This window comes from Somniosus microcephalus, chromosome 22 (assembly GCF_052327205.1).
Source record: "Somniosus microcephalus isolate GS21.2 chromosome 22, FLI_Smic_1.0, whole genome shotgun sequence".
NCBI classification, from domain to species: Eukaryota; Metazoa; Chordata; class Chondrichthyes; order Squaliformes; family Somniosidae; genus Somniosus; species Somniosus microcephalus.
In genome coordinates this window covers 68232067-68256425 of record NC_141008.1, presented here as the reverse complement: position 1 = coordinate 68256425, position 24359 = coordinate 68232067, and the positions used below count along the sequence as shown (strand labels likewise).

At 40.3% G+C, this 24359-nt stretch overlaps 1 protein-coding gene and 1 long non-coding RNA gene across 2 annotated transcripts in view; one reads left to right on the top strand and one right to left on the bottom strand.

The window, feature by feature from the left end:
- phf12b (PHD finger protein 12b) overlaps positions 1–24359 on the bottom strand; it is a 73304-nt gene that overhangs the window by 45010 nt on the left and 3935 nt on the right. The window lies entirely within an intron of this gene.
- LOC147102497 (uncharacterized) lies at positions 510–24359 on the top strand. The gene is made up of 4 exons (XR_015073276.1): positions 510–606; positions 5202–5356; positions 20183–20329; positions 23534–24359. It is a non-coding gene; the product is annotated as an uncharacterized LOC147102497 (long non-coding RNA).

Sequence of the window (24359 nt, the reverse complement as noted above, 5' to 3'; positions counted from 1 at the left end):
TCAGCTAACATTTTAACAAGAATTCCAATCCCTCTGAGACAGCCGTTACCAAGTGCTGAAATATGTGGAATTTTGCTTGCAACTGCGTTGTTCTTTTGGAGGTATATGTAGATATATAGATAAATGTAGTGTCATGCATGTTGGTAGGGCCAATCAGACCGCATTTGGAGTACATCGTCCAGTTTTGGTTCCCTTACATGGTGGGTGATATAGTGGCCTTGGAAAATGTCCAGAGGAGAGCTACAAGAACGATACCTAGCTTAATGAACCTCAGCTACTCAGATAGGCTCAAAGACCTTGGTCTATTTAGTTTGGAACAGCGCAGACTTGGAGGTGACTGGAGAGGTCTATAAATAAATTAAAGGGCTGGATAGTGTCTCTATTGATGGGCAATTCTAGTTTAACAGATTGGCCAGGACCAAGAGACACGATTTTAAACTATGCAAGAGCAGAAATAGACTGGATATTAGGCGGTTCTCCTTTTCACAGAGAGTAGTGAGCCTCTGGAATACACTGACTGCCGGCTGGTGCGGTGGGTGCTGACTCTGCCTTCAAGAGGGAGCTGGACCGGTTCTTGACTGGGGCAGAGATCTCATCATATAGAAGGCAAGTGTCTTTATAGATAACGCTTGGTCCATGTGACTGCCAGGACTAGTTTCGATCGCCTGAGGGGCTGAGAGAGGAATTTTCCAAGTATTTTTTCCTTTATTGTCCCTGGGGTTTTTTCTGCCTCTCAGATGATTACATGGCTTCAGGGATAGGTGGGAGGGAAGAAGTGTTTAGTCATGATGGTGTGGGGCAGGCTTGATCAACCTGCTGGTCTTTCCCTGTCTGTCAATTCCTTATGTTGATATATATAGTATCGCAACTTCTTTTTGCAACAAAACCAAGATTAAAATTTTTCTGCTTCGATTTCAAACATTCATTACCTGGGGTTTACGGAGATTACAAATGTTGTATTAAGGCAAATATCTTTATGGTTGCAGATTGCAATGAGCATCTTTTTAACCTATGGGTAACTATATAAAAAACAGGGCAGATGGAGCTTAATTTACTCCACTAAACACACACAGCACCTTTAAGAAAAAAAATCCTGCATGTGGCCCCTACAGTTTTTATTAAACTGTGAAACTGAGCAACAGCTATCTGATGGCAGATAAGTTTCATTTAAGCAACCTGTTTAACTGTTAAATATTCATCTTTCTTGCATGCAAATGTACAACTTCCACTTATAGGCAAATTATTTAGATCCAAGTTATTCAACAGTCTGCCTAATTCAATGCAGTGAATCATGTGACTCTTGATAAGCTAGACAAACAATCTATATAGATAACAAAAAAATGGTATTTGAACAGCTGAAGCATTATCCATTCTCAGTTCATTGCTCATCACACAATTAACCACACAGGAAATGTATTACAGATTTTAGGCTCGTCAGCCATCCCTTCTTATATGAAAAGATCAGACTATGCAATAAAAAGCTAAACTGATGAGAGCTGAATAATCTCACCCTAGCCATGGTGTGTACAAGACCCTGTTCTGGATCCGCACCTCATATCTTTTATAGTAGTGGTGACTGGTGATGGTAGCAGAAAAAAAATCAGGTAGCAAATACAGTGAGGCAGATGCCACAAAAAATGATAAGCTCCAAGTGATTCAAATCAGACAATCCAAGTCAGACAGAGAATGAAGAGGAGCCAGAAAAAGCTTTGTATATGAAGGCTGAACTACAAAGGATAGAACCATACCAAAAGCACATTACTTTGTCCAACTTCCACAAACAAATTCATCTCAGATGTGGCGATGATGTGGCTAAACTCAAAGTATATGCACCCTTTCATTGCTTGGTAGTTTCTAACCAGCTAAAATCAATACTAATGACATCCCAGGATCTATTCACTGCCAGGTAATGAGTTTGCCTTTGGTTTTGTTCTGATGAGGAACATTTTTGGTGCTGTCCATACAGAAAGGCAAGGCTGAGCAAACATTAGGAAAACAATAGTTTATTTTTTTTTAAAAGGGAATCAAGTAGTGGCAAACAACCTGCAAGCACCTTCACAATTAAACACAAAATGTGCCAAAGCTTTTAGAAGTCAGTGCGGGAACATGATGCCAGGATGTGCTGCTGCCGCCGCCAACATCAACCAATGGCAACATAAAGTGGGACAATGAAAGGACTTTCATTGAAGTAGCAACAACCCTCAGCACATGCTGCTGAAGGACTGAACACCAAAAACACTGGCAGTAAATCGCAACACCATTTAAATCAAAGAGAGAAAACAAGTACAAGACCTGCTTTAATTATATTTATACAAGTTAAGCTAGAGAAGTATGCCATACTAATAAATGAGATAATTGAAGAACCAACCCACAAAAATACCTTTCCATAACCCAAAGGCGGCAAAAACCTCCCATTACACAGTGAGACCTTAAGCTCCCCACCCCCATACACAAAGAAATAGATTCCCCATATACAAAAAAGCAAAAGCAACACCCTCCTCAAACAAAATATGAAGAATCCTATTTAGATTGAAAAGTTGGAAGCTTCCCAGGCCTGGGGAACTTGTAAAGGCTGATTCTAAATTCAGGTAAAATGGATGCTTCCTGGTTTGTCAAAATCCAATCAGGAAGCAGCCTTTTCCATTCTTCCAGCTTTTTAAAGTTCCAGGCACGAAGTCAAAATCGGCTGTGTGCACAAGCATGCAAAGAATGAACTGGCAGGGACTTTGTGGGCTGGAGCAAAGGAGCTTGCCGGCTGTATTTTGCTGCCCCTTCAACCCGCATGAGACACCCGCTTTAGATCACATGAAGCACTTGAAGTCCTTGAGCTGGTTCCTCAATCTTCATAGATACACAATTCTCAGCCGACAATTCACAAAACCCAGAACCATATAAATGATAAGATTATTTTCCATTAGTCAGCTAGCCAGTGTCAAAAGACAGTGAAGCGCACAGCATAAATCTATCCCTCCACTTCCATTAGAGTAAATAAAATGGAAATATTTAGTCATATACACCATCAGCAAGTTTGTTTTTAAATCTGAGAAGCCTGAAAGGAATCATTTGACAAGTTTCCTTGTCCATACAGATTCATCTTTTTATTTCCCTTTAATGGAGATAGAGCCATCTTATTACATATAAAAATCAGATGAATTTACACATGTTCAGTAAATTTAATAATCAGATTTCTAAAATAATAAGTGTGACATATTACTTGCTACACTCCACCTGGAAAGTGCAGACTGTTGTATCCGTGTGTTAATGGAGACATGGAATGCAGGAGTTGGTTTAACAGGTGTTTACTGAACAAAGTCTGGAGGTGAACTAAAAGATACAAGACGCGATACAGGCTTATATAGCCCGAGTGGCCACTACCGGCATTACAGTACACAGGGGCTCTTAAAGGCACATACACCACACAGACAATATACGCAAAGTTATCTGTTAAAGAGCCAAGGGCAGCAAAGTACAACATCACACGCACACACCTCACTGCGATCTAGCTACTTTCTTTTTACATATTATGGGCAGCAGCACAAATCTGGAGGCTCACTGTTGCAAAAACTCCTCCTCCTGCTGGTTAATACACTAAAACGCACAGTAAACACCATTTTAGTTTGCAAATTAGAACACGTTTTCTCGCCTCAATTTTGAATGCCATCTTACAGTTGGATCACATAAAATCCTGTTGTGGTGAAATACGGGCAAATAAACCAAATCTTTCTAAGCCACCTTCAACTCCTACAATGCAGCTTTATTTTCCTCTGAAATCAAGTATTAAACTGTTCACAAGTTCTGAAATAAATACTTTAGGTAAGTCGTTATAATGGCACAATCAATTACTTATACATACAACAGATCCTCACATTTTTCTTTAAAAAAAATCCAAAGTAGCATCCCAATAACTCACTGAAAGAGGGGGAAGCACAAAAGAGTAGGGAAAACTAAAAATCAGGTCAGCCAGAATCTATTCAGTGACCCCCTTTTAGAACATGCTCATAGATGTGTGTTTGGTGAGACAGGTAAGAGTTGTCTTTGTTCCTTCCCACAATCAAACAATCCATCTATACTCACAGACAACTTGGGAGAGTAAAGAAGGTAGGGGCAGGGAAGAAATGAAGTCTTAAAAACGGATTGACCATAACGTGGCTGGTGTTTCCCACAGGGTCTGGCATCTGAAGTTTGGGTGCAAACAACATTCCACTGCTAATTCACGGCTTTTCAAATCAGTCAGTCGTGGGTAGGGTGGTGAGCAAATACAAGCTGAAGTTCTGTAACAAACTCTACATTTCTGTGGTGAGCCTTTGAAATGCAGCAAAGTTATCAAACCCAGTTAGTCAAAATGCAGCCCTCAAATCTAAGTTTTACAGGCACTACCTCCCTATTTCAAAAGATCCACGTAAGTCCATCAATTCAGTTTTCCATGTGCCACTTAGCATACTGATTTGCACAGGCAAGCTTACACCTGAACAAATTATTGTATTACAAAATTTGAATTATCCAATAATTTAAATTAAGCAACATAAATAAAACAGCAAAGTGGGACTATAACACCAAAGAAATTTCAGATAATTTAAATGAAACAACATTGAAATTCCGGGAGTGGACTGTGCTGTGCTGCAACCTTTGATTTGCCACATGTAATTGATGTGGATGTAGACACACAAAAAAAAAACAGTAACTTGCATTTATATAGCACCTTTAACACAGAAAAACATCCAAACACTTCAGAGAAGTGGAAGGAAAAATCCCGATGGCAATCCAAAGATTAAATAGATGGGTATAAAGGAGGGTCTTAAAATCAAGGCTAGATTGATAAAAGTGTCAATAAGGGTTTCAACAATAGTGGGGCGAGTTGGGCTGGTGCTGTGAACACAATTACAATGCGCAGACTCCACCAAAAGTGAATCACTGACCTTTACTGAAGTATAATCCGAACATTCGGTACCAAGGATAACAGAATACTCTTCTGTTTAAGCAGTCATTTGCAGATTGCCATGTTCAAACAAACAAGCTTTCCTTTAGTGGTGGACATATTAGATCATTCGTCAGTGTGTGCTTTAATAGTACAGTATTGTAATAATGGTAATGTGCATTACTACAGTCTTGTTGGGGCAAGTTTTGAGTGAGTCAAAGCACATCAATTTTCTCAAAACAAAAATGGAGAAAAAACATTGTAAAATTGAACATTAAACTTTCAGGTCTTGAATGCATGAAGAGAGAGGATGCAGCTGTCTTTGGACCTCCTTTTCTTCACTTGCCCTACCTCAAGACACGATGAAACTAAAACACAGGCTGGAGCGGTGGTTTCAACAGTGCCCAATTCGAGAATGTTGGAGCACCACTCAAAGCAAAGGTAAATATGACCACACTGGAACAAAGTCAGCTCTCCCAGATTGCCCCACCACCAGGCAGCACTCATGCACACAGCAAATGAGACTTTGGCTTAGGTTTTCCAATCACAACACTGGCACAATTGGAAAACCTAACCTTTGCATCCACCATATATAAATAAATTCAAATGGACAGCATGTTTCACTTCACATTATAACATCATGCCAATAATTCCTTCCATGCTCATTTCTACAAAAAGCTATTTGGTTAAAAGCACAGGCCTTACCAAAGCTTTGTTAATCCAGGATAACCTAGGCATATATCTATCCTTTTTTTGCCCTGAAACATTAGGTATGTATTCCTTCTCATCCCCTAATCAGTATTCCAGAAATCACATTCATGTGCTAATAGCCTCAAAACAGACATCAATTTGTAACAGTAAATATTCAAAGCTCAAGTGGGCCATCTGACTGTCCAAGTCACTTCAGGTCTTTAAGACCAGGGCCTCCAGGATTTACACTCTAATTCTGCCCTTCCATAGACAGCTCACAACCACGGGTTGATTCTGCCCTTACTTTTGCATCTGCACAAGGACGTTGTAGAAATTAAATTTCTTCAGCCTGTCCCCAAAAAACAAAATGCAGGGTGCAAACCAGCTTTGAAGAGAATGGCCGCATTTTCTATTTGAGCCTACCGACTCTAAAAACTGGCCTTCGATTAAAACTCAAAGAGTGACAGGTAGAGGAAAGAGGCGCTCGGATCAGATGAAATCTGCCAATTCCTACATCTTTAGAAGAAATACACAGTAACAGAAGACACCTGTTTTTTTGAGTCATTACCCAAACTTTCCTGGCCTTATCCCCAAAAAAGCAGGCATATTGAACCATCTACACTCTTGGTTAAGCTAATAGAATGCCTCTGGTTAATAACAAAAAGGTATCCAACTACAGGAAACTCTCTAATAACCTGCACAATGCTCACTCCGAAAACTACAGTATACAGTCGTTTATAAGTTTTGTTTTACTGTTAAGTAATTAAAGAGTTATGGATTACCCTCAACTGGCATTACTGCACTTAATCAAGCATCTTCCACCATCCATTTAACACAAAAGTCTGTAGGTGAGTACCCAATTAGACTGCACATTTCTTGATTTTTTTATTTTTGTTTGTTAAAAATAGCCTCGGTAGATATGCCTCTCTGTTATCCGGAATTTTTAAAAAATCAACCAGCACCATCCCGGTCCCGTCAGTGCCGGATACCAAAGAGCTTCCTGTAATTTGTAGGAGTATAAAATTAATTGCACCTGCCTCAGGACAATTTGGAAAAATGCTCAAAAGACAAATCAGTACCTAGTTATTTAAAACTATAAAAAGAAAAATGAAACAAAAGACCCAAAATACTGATCTAAGGAACAAAATTATAAAAGGGTACAAATTCCAACATTCTAAATGAATGTTCTTGTTGGGAGAGGTCGAAATTTACCTGGGTATGTGTTTCTTTTTAAAACAAGTAGCCACATAATTAGTAGTCCGGCATTTTAAAAAACCTGCTGGACACATATACAAGGGAACAAAGCTTTAAATTACATACCATACTTTCAGAATGTTAATGGTCTCGGGAAGAGAGACAATGAGGATCTAGCTGTCCTTTTGGTGGGTCACACAAAGGATGCTGAACGCATCAAGCATGTGCATTGTAAACTGACAGTCTCTTCAACCTCTCAAGTATATTCCCTTGTTTCTTTGAAGGTGATGTAGTGGCACCAATTTCTTTCCATCATATTCCATGTCAAAGTCAGTTGCAACAGCCATTAGACTGACACTTAAATAGCATCAGCCACCAATGTGTTCAATCCAGAAGTATTTTATCATCTATCTGACTGTTTGCCAAACCTCATACTTCTGTGTTGTCAGCAAATCGAGATTGTGCTCCCTACCCCAAATATATGTATCTACCAAAAACAAAAATGGAACCAGCACTAGCAGGAAATCCAATTAACATAGCCAGAGTCATAATCCCAGTCACCGAGAAGCAAGGAAGATATTCAAGGGCTGAAGGAAATGCAGAAAAAGGCAAAGGCAGGAATTATGAAGGCAGACTGTCGAAACTTGGCCTTTTCAGCCTGTAAAGAAGAAACCCAAGAGGTGATCTTAGAGGTACAAGAGATAGTTAAGGAAGTGGAAAAGGTAAACACTACTTTAAATTAAATTGCAAGAGTACAACAAGTGGACACCAGTTCAAATGAGTAAACTCCAAATTTAGGGCGGATATCAGGAAGCGGTTCTTCATACAGAAGAGTGATCAACACTTGGAATGGACTCCAGACAGAGTCGTAGAGGTGAGGACCCTGGAATCATTTAAGAAACAATTTGATGCAGCAATTGGGTTGGGGATGTAGGGTCTTTCTGGGCCGATGAATTAAGATGGGTCAAATGTCCTTCCTCAATTGTAATGATCTCGTAATCTTTGACGGTGTAGTAAAGAGGAAGATGCATTGTGATGTCATAATATTAATCATCGCCACATTTTTCTCTGGTTATACCCTTTATGCCAAAAAGGAAAGCTGGCACTCAATGCTATCCTGCAGGATTTCCTGGGCCTTTTTAAGCTTGCTGGTCATTTGGTGTCAGAATTTTTTTTTTTAATTTCCAAAATGAAGATGCAAAATGCAACACCCTACAAACAAATTTTGAATAAGAAACACAAGACGAACTTGCAGCTATGCAGTTATGTGCCAAGCTAGCAGGATTAGGCCACTGCATTTGATACGGTCTTGGACACAATAGTGAAAATCATTTATTCCTCAAGGTTTTTTTTAAAATTTGCTTATGGGATGTGGGCGTCGCTGGCAAGGCCAGCATTTATTGCCCATCCCTAGTTGCCCTTGAGAAGGTGGTGGTGAGCCGCCGCCTTGAACCACTGCAGTCCGTGTGGTGAAGGTACTCCCACAGTGCTGTTAGGTAGGGAGTTCCAGGATTTTGACCCAGTGATGATGAAGGATCAGCGATATACTCCTAAGTCAGGATGGTGTGTGACTTGGGAGGGGAACTTAGAGGTGGTGGCGTTCCCATGCGCCTGCTACCCTTGTCCTTCTAGGTGGAAGAGGTCGCAGGTTTGGGAGGTGTTGCCGAAGACGCCTTGGCGAGTTGCTGCAGTGCATCTTGTAGATGGTACACACTGTAGCCACGGTGGAGGGAGTGAATGTTTAAGGTGGTGGATGGGGTGCCAATCAAACGGGCTGCTTTGTCCTGGATGGTGTTGAGCTTCTTGAGTGTTGTTGGAGCTGCACTCATCCAGGCAAGTGGAGAGTATTCCATCACATTCCTTACTTGTGCCTTATAGATGGTGGAAAGGCTTTGGGGAGTCTGGAGGTGAGACACTCGCTGCAGAATATCCAGCCTCTGCCCTGCTCTTGTTGCCACTGTATTTATGTGGCTGGTCCAGTTAAGTTTCTGGTCAATGGTGACCCCCCAGGATGCTGATGGTGGGGGATTCGGCAATGGTAATGCCGTTGAATGTCAAGGGGAGGTGGTTAGACTCTTGCTTGTTGGAGATAGTCATTGCCTGGCACTTCTGTGGCGCAAATGTTACCCGCCACTTATCAGCCCAAGCCTGAACGTCGTCCAGACCTTATGATGGAGGGCAGGTCATTTGATGAAGCAGCTGAAGATGGTTGGGCCTAGGACACTGCCCTGAGGAACTTCTGCAGCGTTATCCTGGGACTGTGATGATTGACTTTCAATCACCACAACCATCTTCCTTTGTGCTAGGTATAGCTCCAGCCAGTGGAGCGTTTGCCCCCCAATTCCCATTGACTTCAGTTTTACTAGGGCTCCTTGATGCCACACTCTACCAAATGCTGCCTTGATGTCAAGGGCAGTCACTCTCGCCTTACCTCTGGAATTCAGCTCCTTTATCCATGTTTGGACCAAGGCTGTGATGAGGTCGGGAGCAGAGTGGTCTTGGCGGAACCCAAACTGGGCATCAGCGAGCAGGTTATTGGCGAGTAAATGCCGCTTGTAGCACTGTTGATGACACCTTCCATCACTTTGCTGATGATTGAGAGTAGACTCTCATATGGTACAAACATATGGCGAGATTTGGACATGCCTTAGCTTCAAGCTATATGCATTCCATTGTATACTGAAAACAGAGCAAGTTTGCATACAAAAATGCTACCATGGGTTGAAGACAGTCCATGATTTTTCATGCAATGGCCAGTCCTGGCGATACCTGCAAATCTATCCCACCTCCTGCCAATCACTAACAGCAAGTGCCAGTGCCTTTCAGTTTGCAGAACATACAAGAATTAATGAAGTACTGTATAACATCGATGCACAAAAAAGATATAAAATGATTAAATGTAAGCATTCTGGTTTTAGGGTTAAGCCAGGTAATTATTCCCCAGATAAAAAACAAACACGCCACTGGCATATTGTAGCTCTGGTATGATGTCCCAAATGGGGAAAGCAATTATGTACAAGAAACAAACATTTCAAATCTCCACACCAATGGCAGTTCTGGCACCCTCAGCAGCCTGCATTGCAGAGAGATGGCGGAGTGAACTTGCACTGGGCAGGAAGCATCGAAGATACAGTTAATCAAGTACATCAACTCCTTTTGGCATGACACTCCAAAGACAGCTGTAAGAGTTTACTTCATTTGTTCCTTAAAAAACAAAACCCCAAATTGTGCGATTATAAACACTTATTTTTTCCTGAATAAGAATGAATTCAATTTCAATTTTATTGGTCACATAACTAAATACAAGAAGTGTAATCTAGTCAGTGAAATGTTTTTTTCTTGACGAGCCGAGAGCACCAAGCAGCAAGAACACTGAGCTGCCTGGTACGCACGGAGCTCGCAAGGACGGCAGCCATCTTCATCGGCACCATCACAAAAAAACACAGACCGACATATACACGCATACATACTTTAAATATAAATAAAGCAGACATAAAATGGCTTGCATATAGATGAATGTCCTAGGCTTTTAGGGGGGGAAAAAAATGAAACCCAAAAATCAGAAAACGGTAGTCAATGCCATAATCGTTGTTTCAAAATATGGTAACTTTGCATATGCAGCTCTTATGTAGTGACACAAGGGATTTGCAAATTTAAACTAAACGGATAAAACCCAAGCAGCATTGTGAAAACTCTTCATCATTCACAAGCTTTGGAACTGATTGTCAAAATCCTGCAGAGCAACACTGACACTAGTTAATTGGGAAGAAACCTCAGTCTATGCTGCAGGCTGAAGGATTAGAAGGCACTGCAGATTCAATTCCATTCCTAGATTAGCATAACATGCTGTGCCTTCCACAATGCCAATCTGGGTGTTGGAACGTTTGCTTCTATGTGGACGCAGCAAGAATGCCTGTGCATTATTGCTATGGCCGTATCAGTATCTTCCCTAGCCCATAAAACGTTCTCTGTTAATTTGCCAGTGGTGAGAATTTGATTCTTCGCTCTTACCATAAAAGGCAAAAAATTCATTAGACACTTGTAGGGGTCAGCCTTGACTCAATGGTAGCATTAACGCCCCTGATTCAGTTGTGGGTTCAAGGCCCATTTCAGAGACTTGAGCAAATAATTTAGGCCAACACTTCAGTGCAGTGCTGCACTGTCGGAGGTGTTGTCTTTTGGATGAGATAGTAAACCGAAGTCTCGCCCGCTCTCCCACTTAAAAGATTCAATGGCACGATTCAGATAGGAGCAGGGGAGCTCTCCTGTGATCTGGTCAAACTTAATGACTCAACAAACATCACTAAAATAGCTCATCTCTTCAATTATCTTGTTGCTGCTTGTGATACCATGCCATGCACAATCTGGCTGCTGCATTTCCCTACATTACAACAGTGACTACACTTCAAAAGTACTTCATTGCCTGGGAAAGGCAGTGAGCAAGTACTTTTTGGTTAAAAATAGTATCCCATCACCAAAAGAGGTTTTATTCTTAAAATAAAACTCAATTTCCTCATCTGACAAATATAGGTTTTTCCAGAGGTTTTTCCAGAGTTGCAAGCATGCTTTTCTGGGTCAGGAAGCGGCAGACTGGGCCAAAGTAATAGCTCCCATTGCTTTCAAGGGTCTTCAGGACTCTCCACAATGATATATCACTGCTAGCCTGCTTCAGCTTAAAGACCCAACCTAGCAGATCTCCATGCCAGGTGAGAAAATTGCTGGTTAGCTGTATTATGTTATAGAAATAGAAGAGCATTTTGAACAAAGAAATGCGTGCTCTAGATTTTCCTTCTCCTTCAATAATGCGCTTCAGTTTTGAAAAGCTAGGGAGCTTCAACAGACTTGAGAAAGAAGAGCGGTAACATAAACAAGGGTTCCTCGAGTGCACATGATATCTACACTGAACATTTCTTAAATCTTGCCTGTACTGGCCTTGTATTCGTGAGAAATTTGTGCAAATTCCTCCACCCCAAATTTGAAACTTCAGGGTTCATAAATGTTAAACTCGTGTCTTAATATTTTTTTAAAAATACATATAAACAAAATTTTTAGGTACTCATGCAATCTTGCCGTGGGATATCAGAACATGCAAAGTTTTCCACAAGGCTATACTGGTACGGCTATACAATGTATGCACGCACAGAATTTTTATTTCTTCCACAATTAGTAGGCAGTATGGAAGAAGCTAACGAGCACTTTGAAACTAGTAAGCATGCAGAGGAACTCAGCAAGAACTTGGGTGTTCAGCAGTGAATCTTGATTGTGACACCAACTGTAATTTGGGGGATTTAGAATGACATACTGTTCCATGTAGCGAAGCAAGACAGTTCATTTACTCGAAAGTGTCGCGGCAGGAATTAAACGACTATGATTAGAGATCTGCTTCTACAGGTCAGAGAGATCCTGACTGCTTTCTCAGTCACCCTTCCAGCACTTAGTGGGGGAAGGGGGAAGTACTGATTATTTTTCATCCATGACCATAGCAGTGCATTCAGCTGGGCAATACTACTTTTGTGGGGAGGAGGCAAACAAAAGGAGACACGAATGAAGAATGGATTTATTCTCAATTTTTAATAAACAAAATCCCAAACTTAGTGCTTGGCAGTACAGCCTTTCCAAATGTCAGCCTACCATTTCCAAAATAGGACTTGTGACAGTTTAAACAAACTGCACCTTCCAAATTCCATTAAGATTCAAGTTTACAGAATCCCAACCTTTGTGAACTTATACAAAGCCAATATAACTTATCCTTATTTTTAAACTTCATTTTTTTTAAACCACCGTAGCCCCCTTTGCATAAAGTATATGGGAGAGCAATTTAATTTCTACTCTCTACTTGATTTTTTCCTTTGGGGGGTGGGGGGGCATTGGTCAGAGGCAGAAAGCTCACCCTGACAATTTTCACTCTTCCCTACATACAACTTGCTTTAGTCAACATAACATAACGGACAACACAGCAAACAGCTCGAATGCAAGTAAATCAACTCTGAAATTTATTCCCTAATTAGGTCTTCATGTACCAATCACTTACACTAAAATAAATAATTTTCGCTTCCAACAGTGAATAATTAAACAGAAAAAAGTCTAAGCTTTGAGGTAGATTACATTTGTAACTTTTGGAGCTTCACAAGAGGAAAATACTAAATCATGACAGAGCACAATTTATAGAGAACAGGTTAAATAAAAAGTATACCATAAGTTTGGATCTTTAGGTCTAATTTATGAAATGCAAAAGCTTAGTACAAGAACAAAATGATATTACATGGAAATGGAATAGTATGACTATATGGATGAACTTGAGGGCCTCCAAAAATAACTGGTATACAAGCAAAGCAGTAAGTTTTATAACAACTTTTCACTGCCATAAGGTATACTTATCTATAAAAGATAGTCAAGCAGCCAAGGGTTACGATGTACAACCCATTAGTTGGCCGACATGATAAATCACAATCGAGAGAAGTAGTTCACATGTTCGATAATATAAAGTTAAATGTTTTAATGTAGCTTGTATTTGAAATGTTTATATTGATTCCAGTGAGGTCAGGTTGCTGCAAGCAGAATGAACATCAGCTCTGTTACTTGTGCAGGCACAAGCAAGGAAGTTCAAAAAGGGGAGAGGATGCTAAAATATCAGTGATAATACAAAAATAAAAGCACCATAAAAGATGTACCAGTATATTTTGTTGAAAAAGGTTTATTTAGGCTCAACTGTTCTACGTCAAAAAGCCAGCAGTTAGTCAAGTGTAATGTATTTTGACAACTGCGTTGTAGTCTGGGTAAAGTGATCTCCAAGCACCACTCTCCCATTTATAAGAACATAAGAATTAGGAGCTGGAGTCGGCCATACGGCCCCTTGAGCCTGCTCCGCCATACAATAAATCAAAATCAAATCAAATCAACTTTTACTGTCATTGTTAGTGCACAAGTGCAGTACAACGAAATGTAGGCTTGCGGCTCCCGAGAGTGTACATTTAGATTAAGACATTTAAACATTCAACATACATTTGGCTTGTAATACATTAACATAAACATAACCCTAATAAAGTGCATTGGCAGATGTGCAGGATTTAGAGTTTATTTGTGGAGTTCAGTAGGATGACAGCCCTGGGAAAGAAGCTGTTCCTAAATCTGGTCGTTCGGGTGCGAATGCATCTGTAGCGTCTCCCAGATGGCAGGAGGGCGAACAGACTGTGGCTGGGGCGGGTAGGGTCTTTGATGATGGACCGTGACCTCCGTAAACAGCGTTTCTGGTATATGTGCTCTATGGTCGGTAGCCGGGTGCCGGTAATGCGTTGGGCCGGTAATGCGATCATGGCTGAACGTCTCCCTCATCTCCACTTTCCCGCACTCTCCCCATATCCCTCGATTCCCTTAGTGCCCCAAACACACTATCGATCTCCGTCCTGAATATACTCAACGGCTGAGCCGCCACAGCCCTCTGGGATAGAGAATTCCAGATTCACAACCTTCAGTGAAGAAATTTCTCCTCCTCTCAGTCCTAAATAACCGTCCCCTTATCCTGAGACTAGGTCCCCTAGTTCTAGACTTACCAGCAAAGAGAAACAACCTCTCAGCATCTACCCAGTCAAGCCCTCTAAGAATTTTATACCTTTCAATGAGATCACCTCTCACCCCCCAGTGAATATCGGCCTATTCTACTCATCGGACAGCCCTCTCATCCCAAGAATCACTCTGGTGAACCTCTGTTGCACCCCCTCGAAGGCAAGCACATCCTTCCTTAGGCAAGGAGCCCAAAATTGTACACAGTACCCCAGGTGTGGCGCTACATTTATAAACGGGAGAATTCCATGTCATGGGCATTGTTGCCGTACAGGTACATGGGGTAGCAATTTAGTAGAGATGTGGGGTTACTTTTTAAAAACAAAATAAAGCTGTTGGTACCCTCACAGCATTTCCACTGGGACACTGCACGTCACATCATCTAATAGAAGGGGGCTTTAGGAACTAATTTGGGGATAATCTTGAATTCACGTGAGAATCAGCTCCCACGTTTACTTTACAGGAACAGGAGACTGTAGACAGGAAATTTGTAGACCCATAATACAGCCGGCTCCCCAAACCTTGAGTGTAAAACCACATTTAGATAAGGGCCATCAAGTCGCCAAAAGATATTGAAATAGGCAACGCATGATGACTGGTCAGATGCCAACTAAGAATTGTAGTGTAACCTTCTCCAGCCCTACAACCTTCAGGAGAGCTCTGCGCTCCTCCAATCCTGGCCTCTTGCGCATTCCAATCTTCATCGCTCCACCAGTGGTGGCCGTGCCTTCAGCTGTCTAGGTCCCAAGCGCTGGGGTTTCCTCCCTAAACCTCCTCACCTCTTTTTTAAGACACTCCTTAAAACCTACCACTTTGACCAAGCTTTTGGTCATCTGTCCTAATATCTCATGTGGCTCGGTGTCAAATTTTGTTTATAACGCTGCTGTGAAGCGCCTTGGGATGTTTTACTACATAAAGATGCTATATAAATGTAAGCTGTTGTTGCTGACAGGTAAATGAAGCAATACAGTTTAGCCCAACTTGAATTGGCTGTTCTTTAAATTTCATAAATAAGCAATCCTGGAATAGTCCACATTTATTTCTGAACACAACTAGAATATGATTTTTAATATACACGCTTGGAATCCATAGCAGATTCATTAAGGAATTCCATCACATCTTTCTCATTTGACCTCGATTCATAAAGTAAGTTACAGTTATCAAGATTGCACTGCACGTTACCTTAGCTTCCTTTTCAGAAGTCAGAGTACATTGCAAACACAAGCAAGAGAGAAAGTAGTTTATAAAGAACGAGCTTTTTCAGCATTCTATTTTCTGGTTCCAAGAAAACAAACACAAATGTATGCATCATAGGCAAAACCTGCAGCACTTGCTGAAGGCTTTTGACAAGTTCAGTTGCTTTTTTTTTTAAATTGAAGAGTTGTAGCAAGCAATTATGGTGTTGGGAGGGAAAAAGAGCCTTAGTTCAAAGTGGCAACCTTGGGTGAGAGGCTGCGAAGCAGAGTTTTCTTGAGAAGGGCAAGTGGGAGCATCTGCTCGGAGGGCAGGTGATGGGAAACACCCAAATGTCTTTATGGACAGAACTTGAGTTGATTCACCTGATTTTATTGATCAGTAAAATCAGAAACCACCAGCATGGCTCCATTTGAGCTGCTCGGTAATTTATGTTCCCTGAATCCCAGTGAAACAGAATGAGCTATGACAGCTTAAAAGCAGCTGAGCATACATTAGAATCAACCCTCAATTTGAAGTTTAGCCAACCCATTAAATACAAGCTGTGATAACACATTTTCACATTACATTAGTCAAATTAGAACACTAAAGCAAGTTTTGTTGTGAAATATCTAGTTCCTACATTTGCCCATGATTGTAATCTTGGAGGGATACTTTCTCACTACACTTACAGCTCCTATAATCAAATCGTGTTTTGAGCCTCAAATCAGCAGGTATTTTGAGAGCTGCTGAAATATACAGCATTCAGCAGTTAACACAAATGTTTAATATAAATTAAAACTACACAAGTGAACCAACTTCAATTTTTCTAACCACCTGCTGAAAGGCATTATATCATCCAAATTATTTAACTGTTTTAAACATTGTCGGCTATTGGAACTGGTTACAGGTACACTATCCCTTATCCGAAAGCCTTGGGACCAGCTGAGTTTCGGTTTTCGGATTTCAGAAGGTATTATTATAAGACTGGGAAATTTGTATTTAATATAAATTTTAAAAGTTCAGGCTACCTCTTGCGACTGTTCCGTGTCTCATTCCCCTTCCTGCTTCTCTGGAAAGCCGGATATCGGCTGACTCCTACTAAGCTGGCCCACAAATCAGGTCGGGTTGGGGGGGGGGGGGGGGGGTGGGGTGGGGGGGGTGGAGGGAGGAGAGAAAAGAATATCGGACGGGCCGCTGTATTGTTGGGTTCACTCTCCCGGTACCTCCTTCTCACTGCCCGGCTCGGCCTGCAATCTCCTACCCAGGAGGGAACTGTGACCCTCTGCCCTGCTCAGCGTAAGTCATGTGCTACTCTGGTCATGTCGTGCGCACGACTTACGCTGAACGAAAAAAACTTTCGGATTTTTAGAGGTTTTCGGAAGTTCGGATAAAGGATAGTCTACCTGTACCTCAATGCTGTTAATCATATTTTCAACAACATTAAAATGTGCATTGTACCTTCTAGCAGAATCTAAAAAATGGTTTGGTTCTACATGTACAAAGCAGTAAACTTAACTGAAATAGAAATCAATAAATAAAAAATGAAGCGGCTTTAACAGATCTGGATGGAAACCCATGTCATATTGTTACACAGTTCATTGTAGGCAATCGAGAATGGCATTAGCAGAGATTTACCAGAAGGTTGTCGTGTAGGCAAACGGCAAACCAGAGTCTGGTTTTAGACCACTAAGCCATTTTATCCAGACTGCACAGAACTGCGAGAAGTTAAGACAGGCTTACATTAGGTTTCTGTCACATTTGGGGAAATTTATTTTGTTTGTTTCTTTTCAGATTCTCTCACACCAACTTCACATAACATCACAAGAAATCCCAATATTGCCTTCGGTGTTGTCCAGTCATATATCTTTCATGTATGCAAAAGGCTTCAGAAACTCACTAAAGTCAACTAGTACCCAGAGACCGCAACTGCATTATTTGACACAGCAAAAAACCGTGACCAAAAATCATACAAGGAAGTAATTTGTGGACAGGAAGTGAACACCCTATATCGATATGGTGTCAAAAATGAAAGTTTTCTAGAAGGCCATGCCCGACAGCCTCCTCAAAAAACCTCTAGTTATGCTTTTCCCCTCTTCTACATCTTGCATGATACACTGGCCAAGAGGATGGACAAACAATATGTTCTCCAAGTTCCACTGCTTTCAAGTAGGCTACTAGATGCTGGAAGACTTTCTCTGCTGTGAAGATCCTAGTCTCTAATCAATGCTGGCAACATTATCACTTGGCAAGATTGATCACAAACCTAGAACACTGAAGCACCATGCAGTCTTTTCTAGAACAGGCAAATTAACTTGGGTAAATAGTTACAGGACAGTAACACAGATATACCTATCAACCTTGATTTGTTTGATACAGGTTATGCAGACAGTGTAATCTAAAAACATTTCTACATTTGATCTTTATTGTTCACAATTGCAATGTAGCAACATGCTCTATATGATGCTCACACAATGATGCTAAAACCATCAAATCACAGAACACATCCATTCATCATGAAGGACTGTGGGGTGACAAAATGAGTATTTGGTCACAGACACGTTCACCCAGTACCAGGTTCTGCAAAAACCCGGCACACAACGTTACTGCTTTAATATAGGTTTAAGACTGACAGTATGAGAACACAACTATTAATTTATTGCTGCTTTTACTCAGTACAGTACTAAATGTAAATGAAAACAACCAGGAGGCTATTGACATTAAGCAAGAGATGCACTCAATTTTCTACCTTGTAACAGAGCTTAATGTGGTTCATCACAAAAATCAATCAATTCAGGAACTAAAATAACAGTTTAAAACACAAACTGATCACCAGCAGCAAACTTTTCCAAGTCACTAACTTTTTTAAACTGTAGCTCATACGAACATTGAATCATTAGATGCAAAACACTGATGTGAGTTTTAGATGACTTTTGGGTAACAGTCCAGTGTAACGATGAACACGTGAAATTCTTTTATTATGTCCACTTGAACTGTGAAAAATGCACGGCAAAAATTTATGGAGCGCTGTGGAGGATGAGAGGCTGGCCAGGAAAACAGTGGAATAGTCAAGTCTGGAGGTGGCATTGGTGAGGATTTTGACAGCAGATGGGCTGAGGCAGCAGCGGAGATGAGTGACGTTACGGAAGTTGAAGTAGGTGGTCTTTGTGATGGAGAAAACATGGGGTCCGAAGAACAGTTAATCATCGAGGTGAAAAAAATAGGAAACTTAACTGTTTACGGCAATGACCTTTTTTTCTTTTTTGCCTGATTTGCACTCAGTCTAGATTGGTTTTGTTGGACTATACTGCCAGAAAGAATCACGACCAAATGTGTTTTACATTAACATCGCAAAATAAATTTTTATCATAATGTGTTCAAAGACTACCAGGTAATGAAAATTGTAAGAAAAGCTTAATAATCTAAAAATCATCATGGCGATTATAAACTTTAAAAACCTTTAAAGAAAAGTAAATGTCATAATTATTTCATTATGTGGTTATCTGGCTTCTAGAACTTAGCTCCCAAAGTTTTCAAGTTATGCTGCATCCGAAGCCTTGGGGCACTTTACATAGGATTACATGGTGACCACGAAACTACCAGATTGTGGTAAAAACCCAGCTGGTTCACTAATGTCCTTTAGGGAAGGAAACCTGCCGTCCTTACCCGTTCCGGCCTATGTGTGACTCCAGACCCACAGCAATGTGGTTGACTCTTAACAGCCCTCTGAAATGGCCTAGCAAGCCAATCAGTTGTATTCAAGGCAGCTCACCACCACCTTCAAGGGCAATTAGGGACGGGCAATAAATACTGGCCTTGCCGGAGCCGTCCACATCCTGTGACTGAATAAAATAAAATAGGATATACAGCACAGAAAGAGGCCATTCGGCACAACCAGTCCATGCTCCACTCGAGCCTCCTCCTGTCTTTCCTCATCTAACTATCAGCGTAACCCTCTATTCCCTTCTCCCTCATTTGCTTATCTAACCATCCCTTAAATGCATCGATACTATTCGCTTCAACCACTCCCTGTGGTAGCGAGTTCCACATTCTCACCACTCTCTGGGTAAAGAAGTTTCTTCTGAATTCCCTATTGGATTTCTTGGTGACTATCTTATATTGATGGCCTCTAGTTATGCTCTTCCCCACAAGTGGAAACACTCTCTCTGTATCCACTCTATCAAAACCTTTCATAATTTTAAAGACCTCTATTAGGTCACCCCTCAGCCTTCTCTTTTCAAGAGAAAAAGAGACCCAGCCTCTTCATCTTTTCCTGATACCTGTACTCTCACATTTCTGTATCATCCTTGTAAATCTCTGCACCCTCTCCAGTGCCTCTATATCCTTTTCATAATATGGTGACCAGAATTATACACAGTACTCCAAATGTGGTCTAACCAAGGTTCAATACAAGTTTAGCATAACTTTGCTACTTTTCAATTCTATCCATCTAGAAATAAACCCTAGTGCTTGTTTTTTTTTTTTTATGGCCTTGTTAACCTGTCACTACTTTTAGTGACTTGTGTATTTGTACTTTACTCCAACAGAAACCTGGTTATGCCATCAACATGCAAAATACTTGTTTTTCAACAAACTTTTTAATAAGCACAAAATATGTATTTTGTAATCAACTTTTCCCCTCCTACTAAGGGCACTGACTCTCAATGGAACACAGGACCACCAGTGACCAGCACCAAGTAAGCCTTTATTGTGCGCACCTACACCAAGAGTGTTCAACCCATTATCCTAGGCCAGACGTAGCCCCCAATCCCTGGCAACCCAGCCCTCAAAGCCCAGGTAACGGAGTCCTATTTGTGCTTATGTTTTTATTTTGTGTGTCTGTAGGTTGGGAAAGGGCTGTTTTCAGCATTGTTCCATCAGTTATGGATAAATTTTAAATCAGATCAGCAAGTTCCGTCAGTATCAACAATTTGAGATGTATGCAAGTTAATGGGAACATGGATTTAAACTTTATATATGTCCTCCAACACTCCACAGTACAGATCCATAAGGCCAACAAAAAAATTTAAAGATTCATGGCCTAAATAATAGCTGCTTTTATGCCGGATTTAATGTGGTGCTAGCGCCACCAGTGGGTTGACAGGTGGCCTTGGGGCAGTTTTTCTTTTTCTGCATTGCAAGTCACAAAGTTAGCTAACAAACCGCAAGACATTACTTAGGTTCATGCAGCAGTCCAGTGACGCCATAATCATGAATTTTGGCTAAATTTTTAAAAAGTACCACTTACCAAATAGTGTAGAGTATTCAAATAAACAGAGAGTCAGATTAGCCCTGTTCATCACCCAATTGCTCCCAACAGTCTTGTTTGTTTTAGCTCCAACATTAAAAACAAAAATAGCCATTCTAATCAAGGAACCAAAAACTAACAACTGCATTTTCCTAAAAATGACATTAAACTATGCTGATAATTAAGGTAGATACTCTGATGTAGTGCTCATTTTCTTAAACTCAGATTCTTTTGCATGGCATTATCAAAGAATCAATCTCAAACTCCAACTAAACTTACCAAACTATCTAATTTTAAAAAACAGAGACACAGCGTATATTCAAATAAACTTTCAACAATATAATGCTCTATTTTGTTCAATGAAAACAGAACTATTCTGCACGGTTTTCCTCTGTTGCATTCTATAGCTTTATTGCACTCTAATTTATTTGACAAATGCGTGGATGAGAACACAAACTTTTAATCAAAAGCATACACACATTTTTTCCCTACGGTCTTCAAAAATAATCTAGTGAAACTTCAAGTTACATGATCCAATATACCTTCAGCTATTAAATATTTCAGCAAAATAATACCTTTTAAAAAGCCTCACAAATGTGGTATTGCTTTCAATTGTTGGAAAACCGCTATTAACAGTCCACAAAACATTATTTTCTGCACAGATTTTTTTTTTTTAAATCCTCAAAGAAAGGCCCGAAATGGTTCAGTTTAGAATATCGAAACCTGTCCCGTTCACAACTGAAAAGATGCAAAGTGGCAAAACATAAAGTAACTTCACAATAAAATTAAACGTCACCATCTTAGTCATGGTCACAATGACCTCTGTTATAGTCACCACCTTTGTGGCATTGCCTGAAGTGAACACAATCGGTGAACTTGACCAAAGGATAAATGTTAACTGTGTCATCAAACAAACACGTAGACTTCTGTATTTATGTAAGCGATATCCTTAATAAGTAGGGTCTTTCAATCCCTTTTAGTTTTATAATGTCAAAGATGTTTCTGGGTTTTGCTTTATCATTTTAATACACCTGTTCTACAGTGCAGAACTAGCTACAATGCATCAATAGCATATTATGATGCAACAGGTTATAATGGGGGTTCATTATAGGTTAATCTTCGAGTACTTAAAAGGGTTTTGGCTTTCAAATTACATAATTAACCCTTTATAAAAAATCAACCCCAAATTAACCTTTTATAAAATAACTGAATATGTTGGAAATACAGAGCAAGTCAGTCAGCATCTGAAGAGAAAAAGTAGCTTTCAGGCAGGTTCCTTTGTATGATGGAAGGGTCAGAGCCAAAATGTTAACCATTTTCTGTTGCTAGTTGACCTGCAGTTCTTTTTGTTCAGGAGGTAATTCTGCCAAGTGTGAATCTCGGTACAGGGCCTTGCTAGTGGTGACTGTGGGTCAGAAACATAGGGCTATAAATGGGCCCAACTCCACTACCACAGTCACCACGATAGAGGCTCTATGCTGGGAGCCCCACAAAATTATCTCCCCTTCACCTTCCAGCTTTTCTTTTCATCACAACTTTTGTAAACACTCTGCACAACAGATTATATTAGTTTCCAAAGACAAAGGTTTAAAATGGAAGCTACAGAATCCAAGGGTAAGACGACTTAACCATCTGGTTATCTAATTAATTTTGATGCAGAAACACTATTGCAGTCCTCAATGCAATCGGAATGCAGTCTTGAAAAAAATCACTGCTCCCGCTGCATTACTAATGTTCACTGGAAAGTTTGTTAAATTAATAGGTGCTATTACTAAACAAAATCGACAAATCTCTCAGTTGCACAAACTATCTTTCCCAGATATTTTAACTAGCACCCTCTCCTCAAAAGAACTTCTCAACTAAAATTACCACTCAAATGTCAAAAGATCACTATCCCTGCTAGTGCAATAATTTAATGTGCTCGACACCACTCAAACACCAACTGCGAAAATTAAAGAACAGATCAACCGCTGCGACTACTACAAGCAAAACACTAATTTTATTAAAGTTGAGGGGAGTTACAGTACTCTAGGATTGCCAAAATTAATCTCCAGCTTCCAACAAACTGCAACAGGAGCCATGAAAGACAGCAAAAAGAGATGTATCGGCCAAGACTATAGAATGCCAAATTTTCCAAACATGCGCTCAAAGTTTACTCTGTGCTCTCACGAGTGCGTATCTCGTGCCATTAAAAAAAGTTCACTCTCATTAAACAGGTAGAATTTAAGAACTCTAATCTATGTAGTCCCACATCTTGCAAAGTATGTAATTAAAAAAAGTGTACAGTATAGGCCAACATTTCTGGAATGACTTTTGACGATACTTTGAGTCACCTATAGACTTATTAATCCGACAGAGAAATATCTGAAGTCTTGCGTGGTCATGTAAAAGTTATAGAAGCCAATCTTAAACCCAAACATACAAATATTGTGTGTCTCCTTCAAAATTTGGCACAGCAATCATAACTTCCTGTTTGAACCTGCAACCTTTGAAGTTGCATAGGGAGGGTTTGTAAACGGTAGAACCCATTCAAGAAAGTTTGCTATAGTAAGATTCCTGCCAATCCAAAATTATGGCTCCTATACTGTGCAGAAAGATATTTTTTATACATACACACATCTTTAAAGATAAGAGAAATACACCTTGTATGATCTCAATTCTATCCTAATGTGCTACTTTTAACTTCATTTTTCTTTTAGTACAAATGTAAGGATAACCCGTTTATAATTTTTTAACTTTTCATTTGTTTAAAGAAAATCAAGGACAAGAGTGGCCATTTGGTCCAATGAAGCTCAGCAATCAATTAAAAGGACACAACCAATGCCGGAACAACCTACATACTGAACAGTCAATGACCTGAAACGTTAACTCGGTTTCTCGCTCCATAGATGCTGCCTGACCTGAGTATTTCCAGCATTTTCTGTATTTATTACAGATATCCAGCATCCGCAGTAATTTGCTTTTATACAAGGTGGCTTGGCTTTAAAATACAGGTACAGCATCACACAAAGCCGATGAGACTGACACCCGATAGAAGCAAAACAATAAATGGCATCTGATACAAACCAATTTTGTGGGCTTAATCAGTTGCATCCATTTTAAACAAAAATAAACAATGCCTTTTAAAAAAGGTGATGCAGCGATAGGGAACATGATCCGATAAAAGTGAATTCTAGAACTAGGAAGATTCCCCCAATGAGCACATTAACATTAAGTGAAGGCAGCATAATATTGCCTATACTGAACAATTACTAACACTGAAATAACAACAGAAAACGCTGGAAATACTCAGCAGGCCAGGCAGCATCCGTGGAGAGAGAAACAAGCGTTAACGTTTCAGGTCTGGGACCCTTCAGCAGAACTTGTACTGTTGGAGCACCATCACCACAAAAACTAGCAGCAGTTCACGGCGGCCCACCCCCACCTTCTCAGGACAGCTTGTGATGGGCAATAAACGTGGCCTTGCCAGGTTTGCCTACGATCAGAGAACAATGTTTTCACCTCCAAGTGCTCCAATCCATTCAACTGCATTTCAATCTTATAGCACAGAAATCCATAATTAAATGGACGCAACTACTA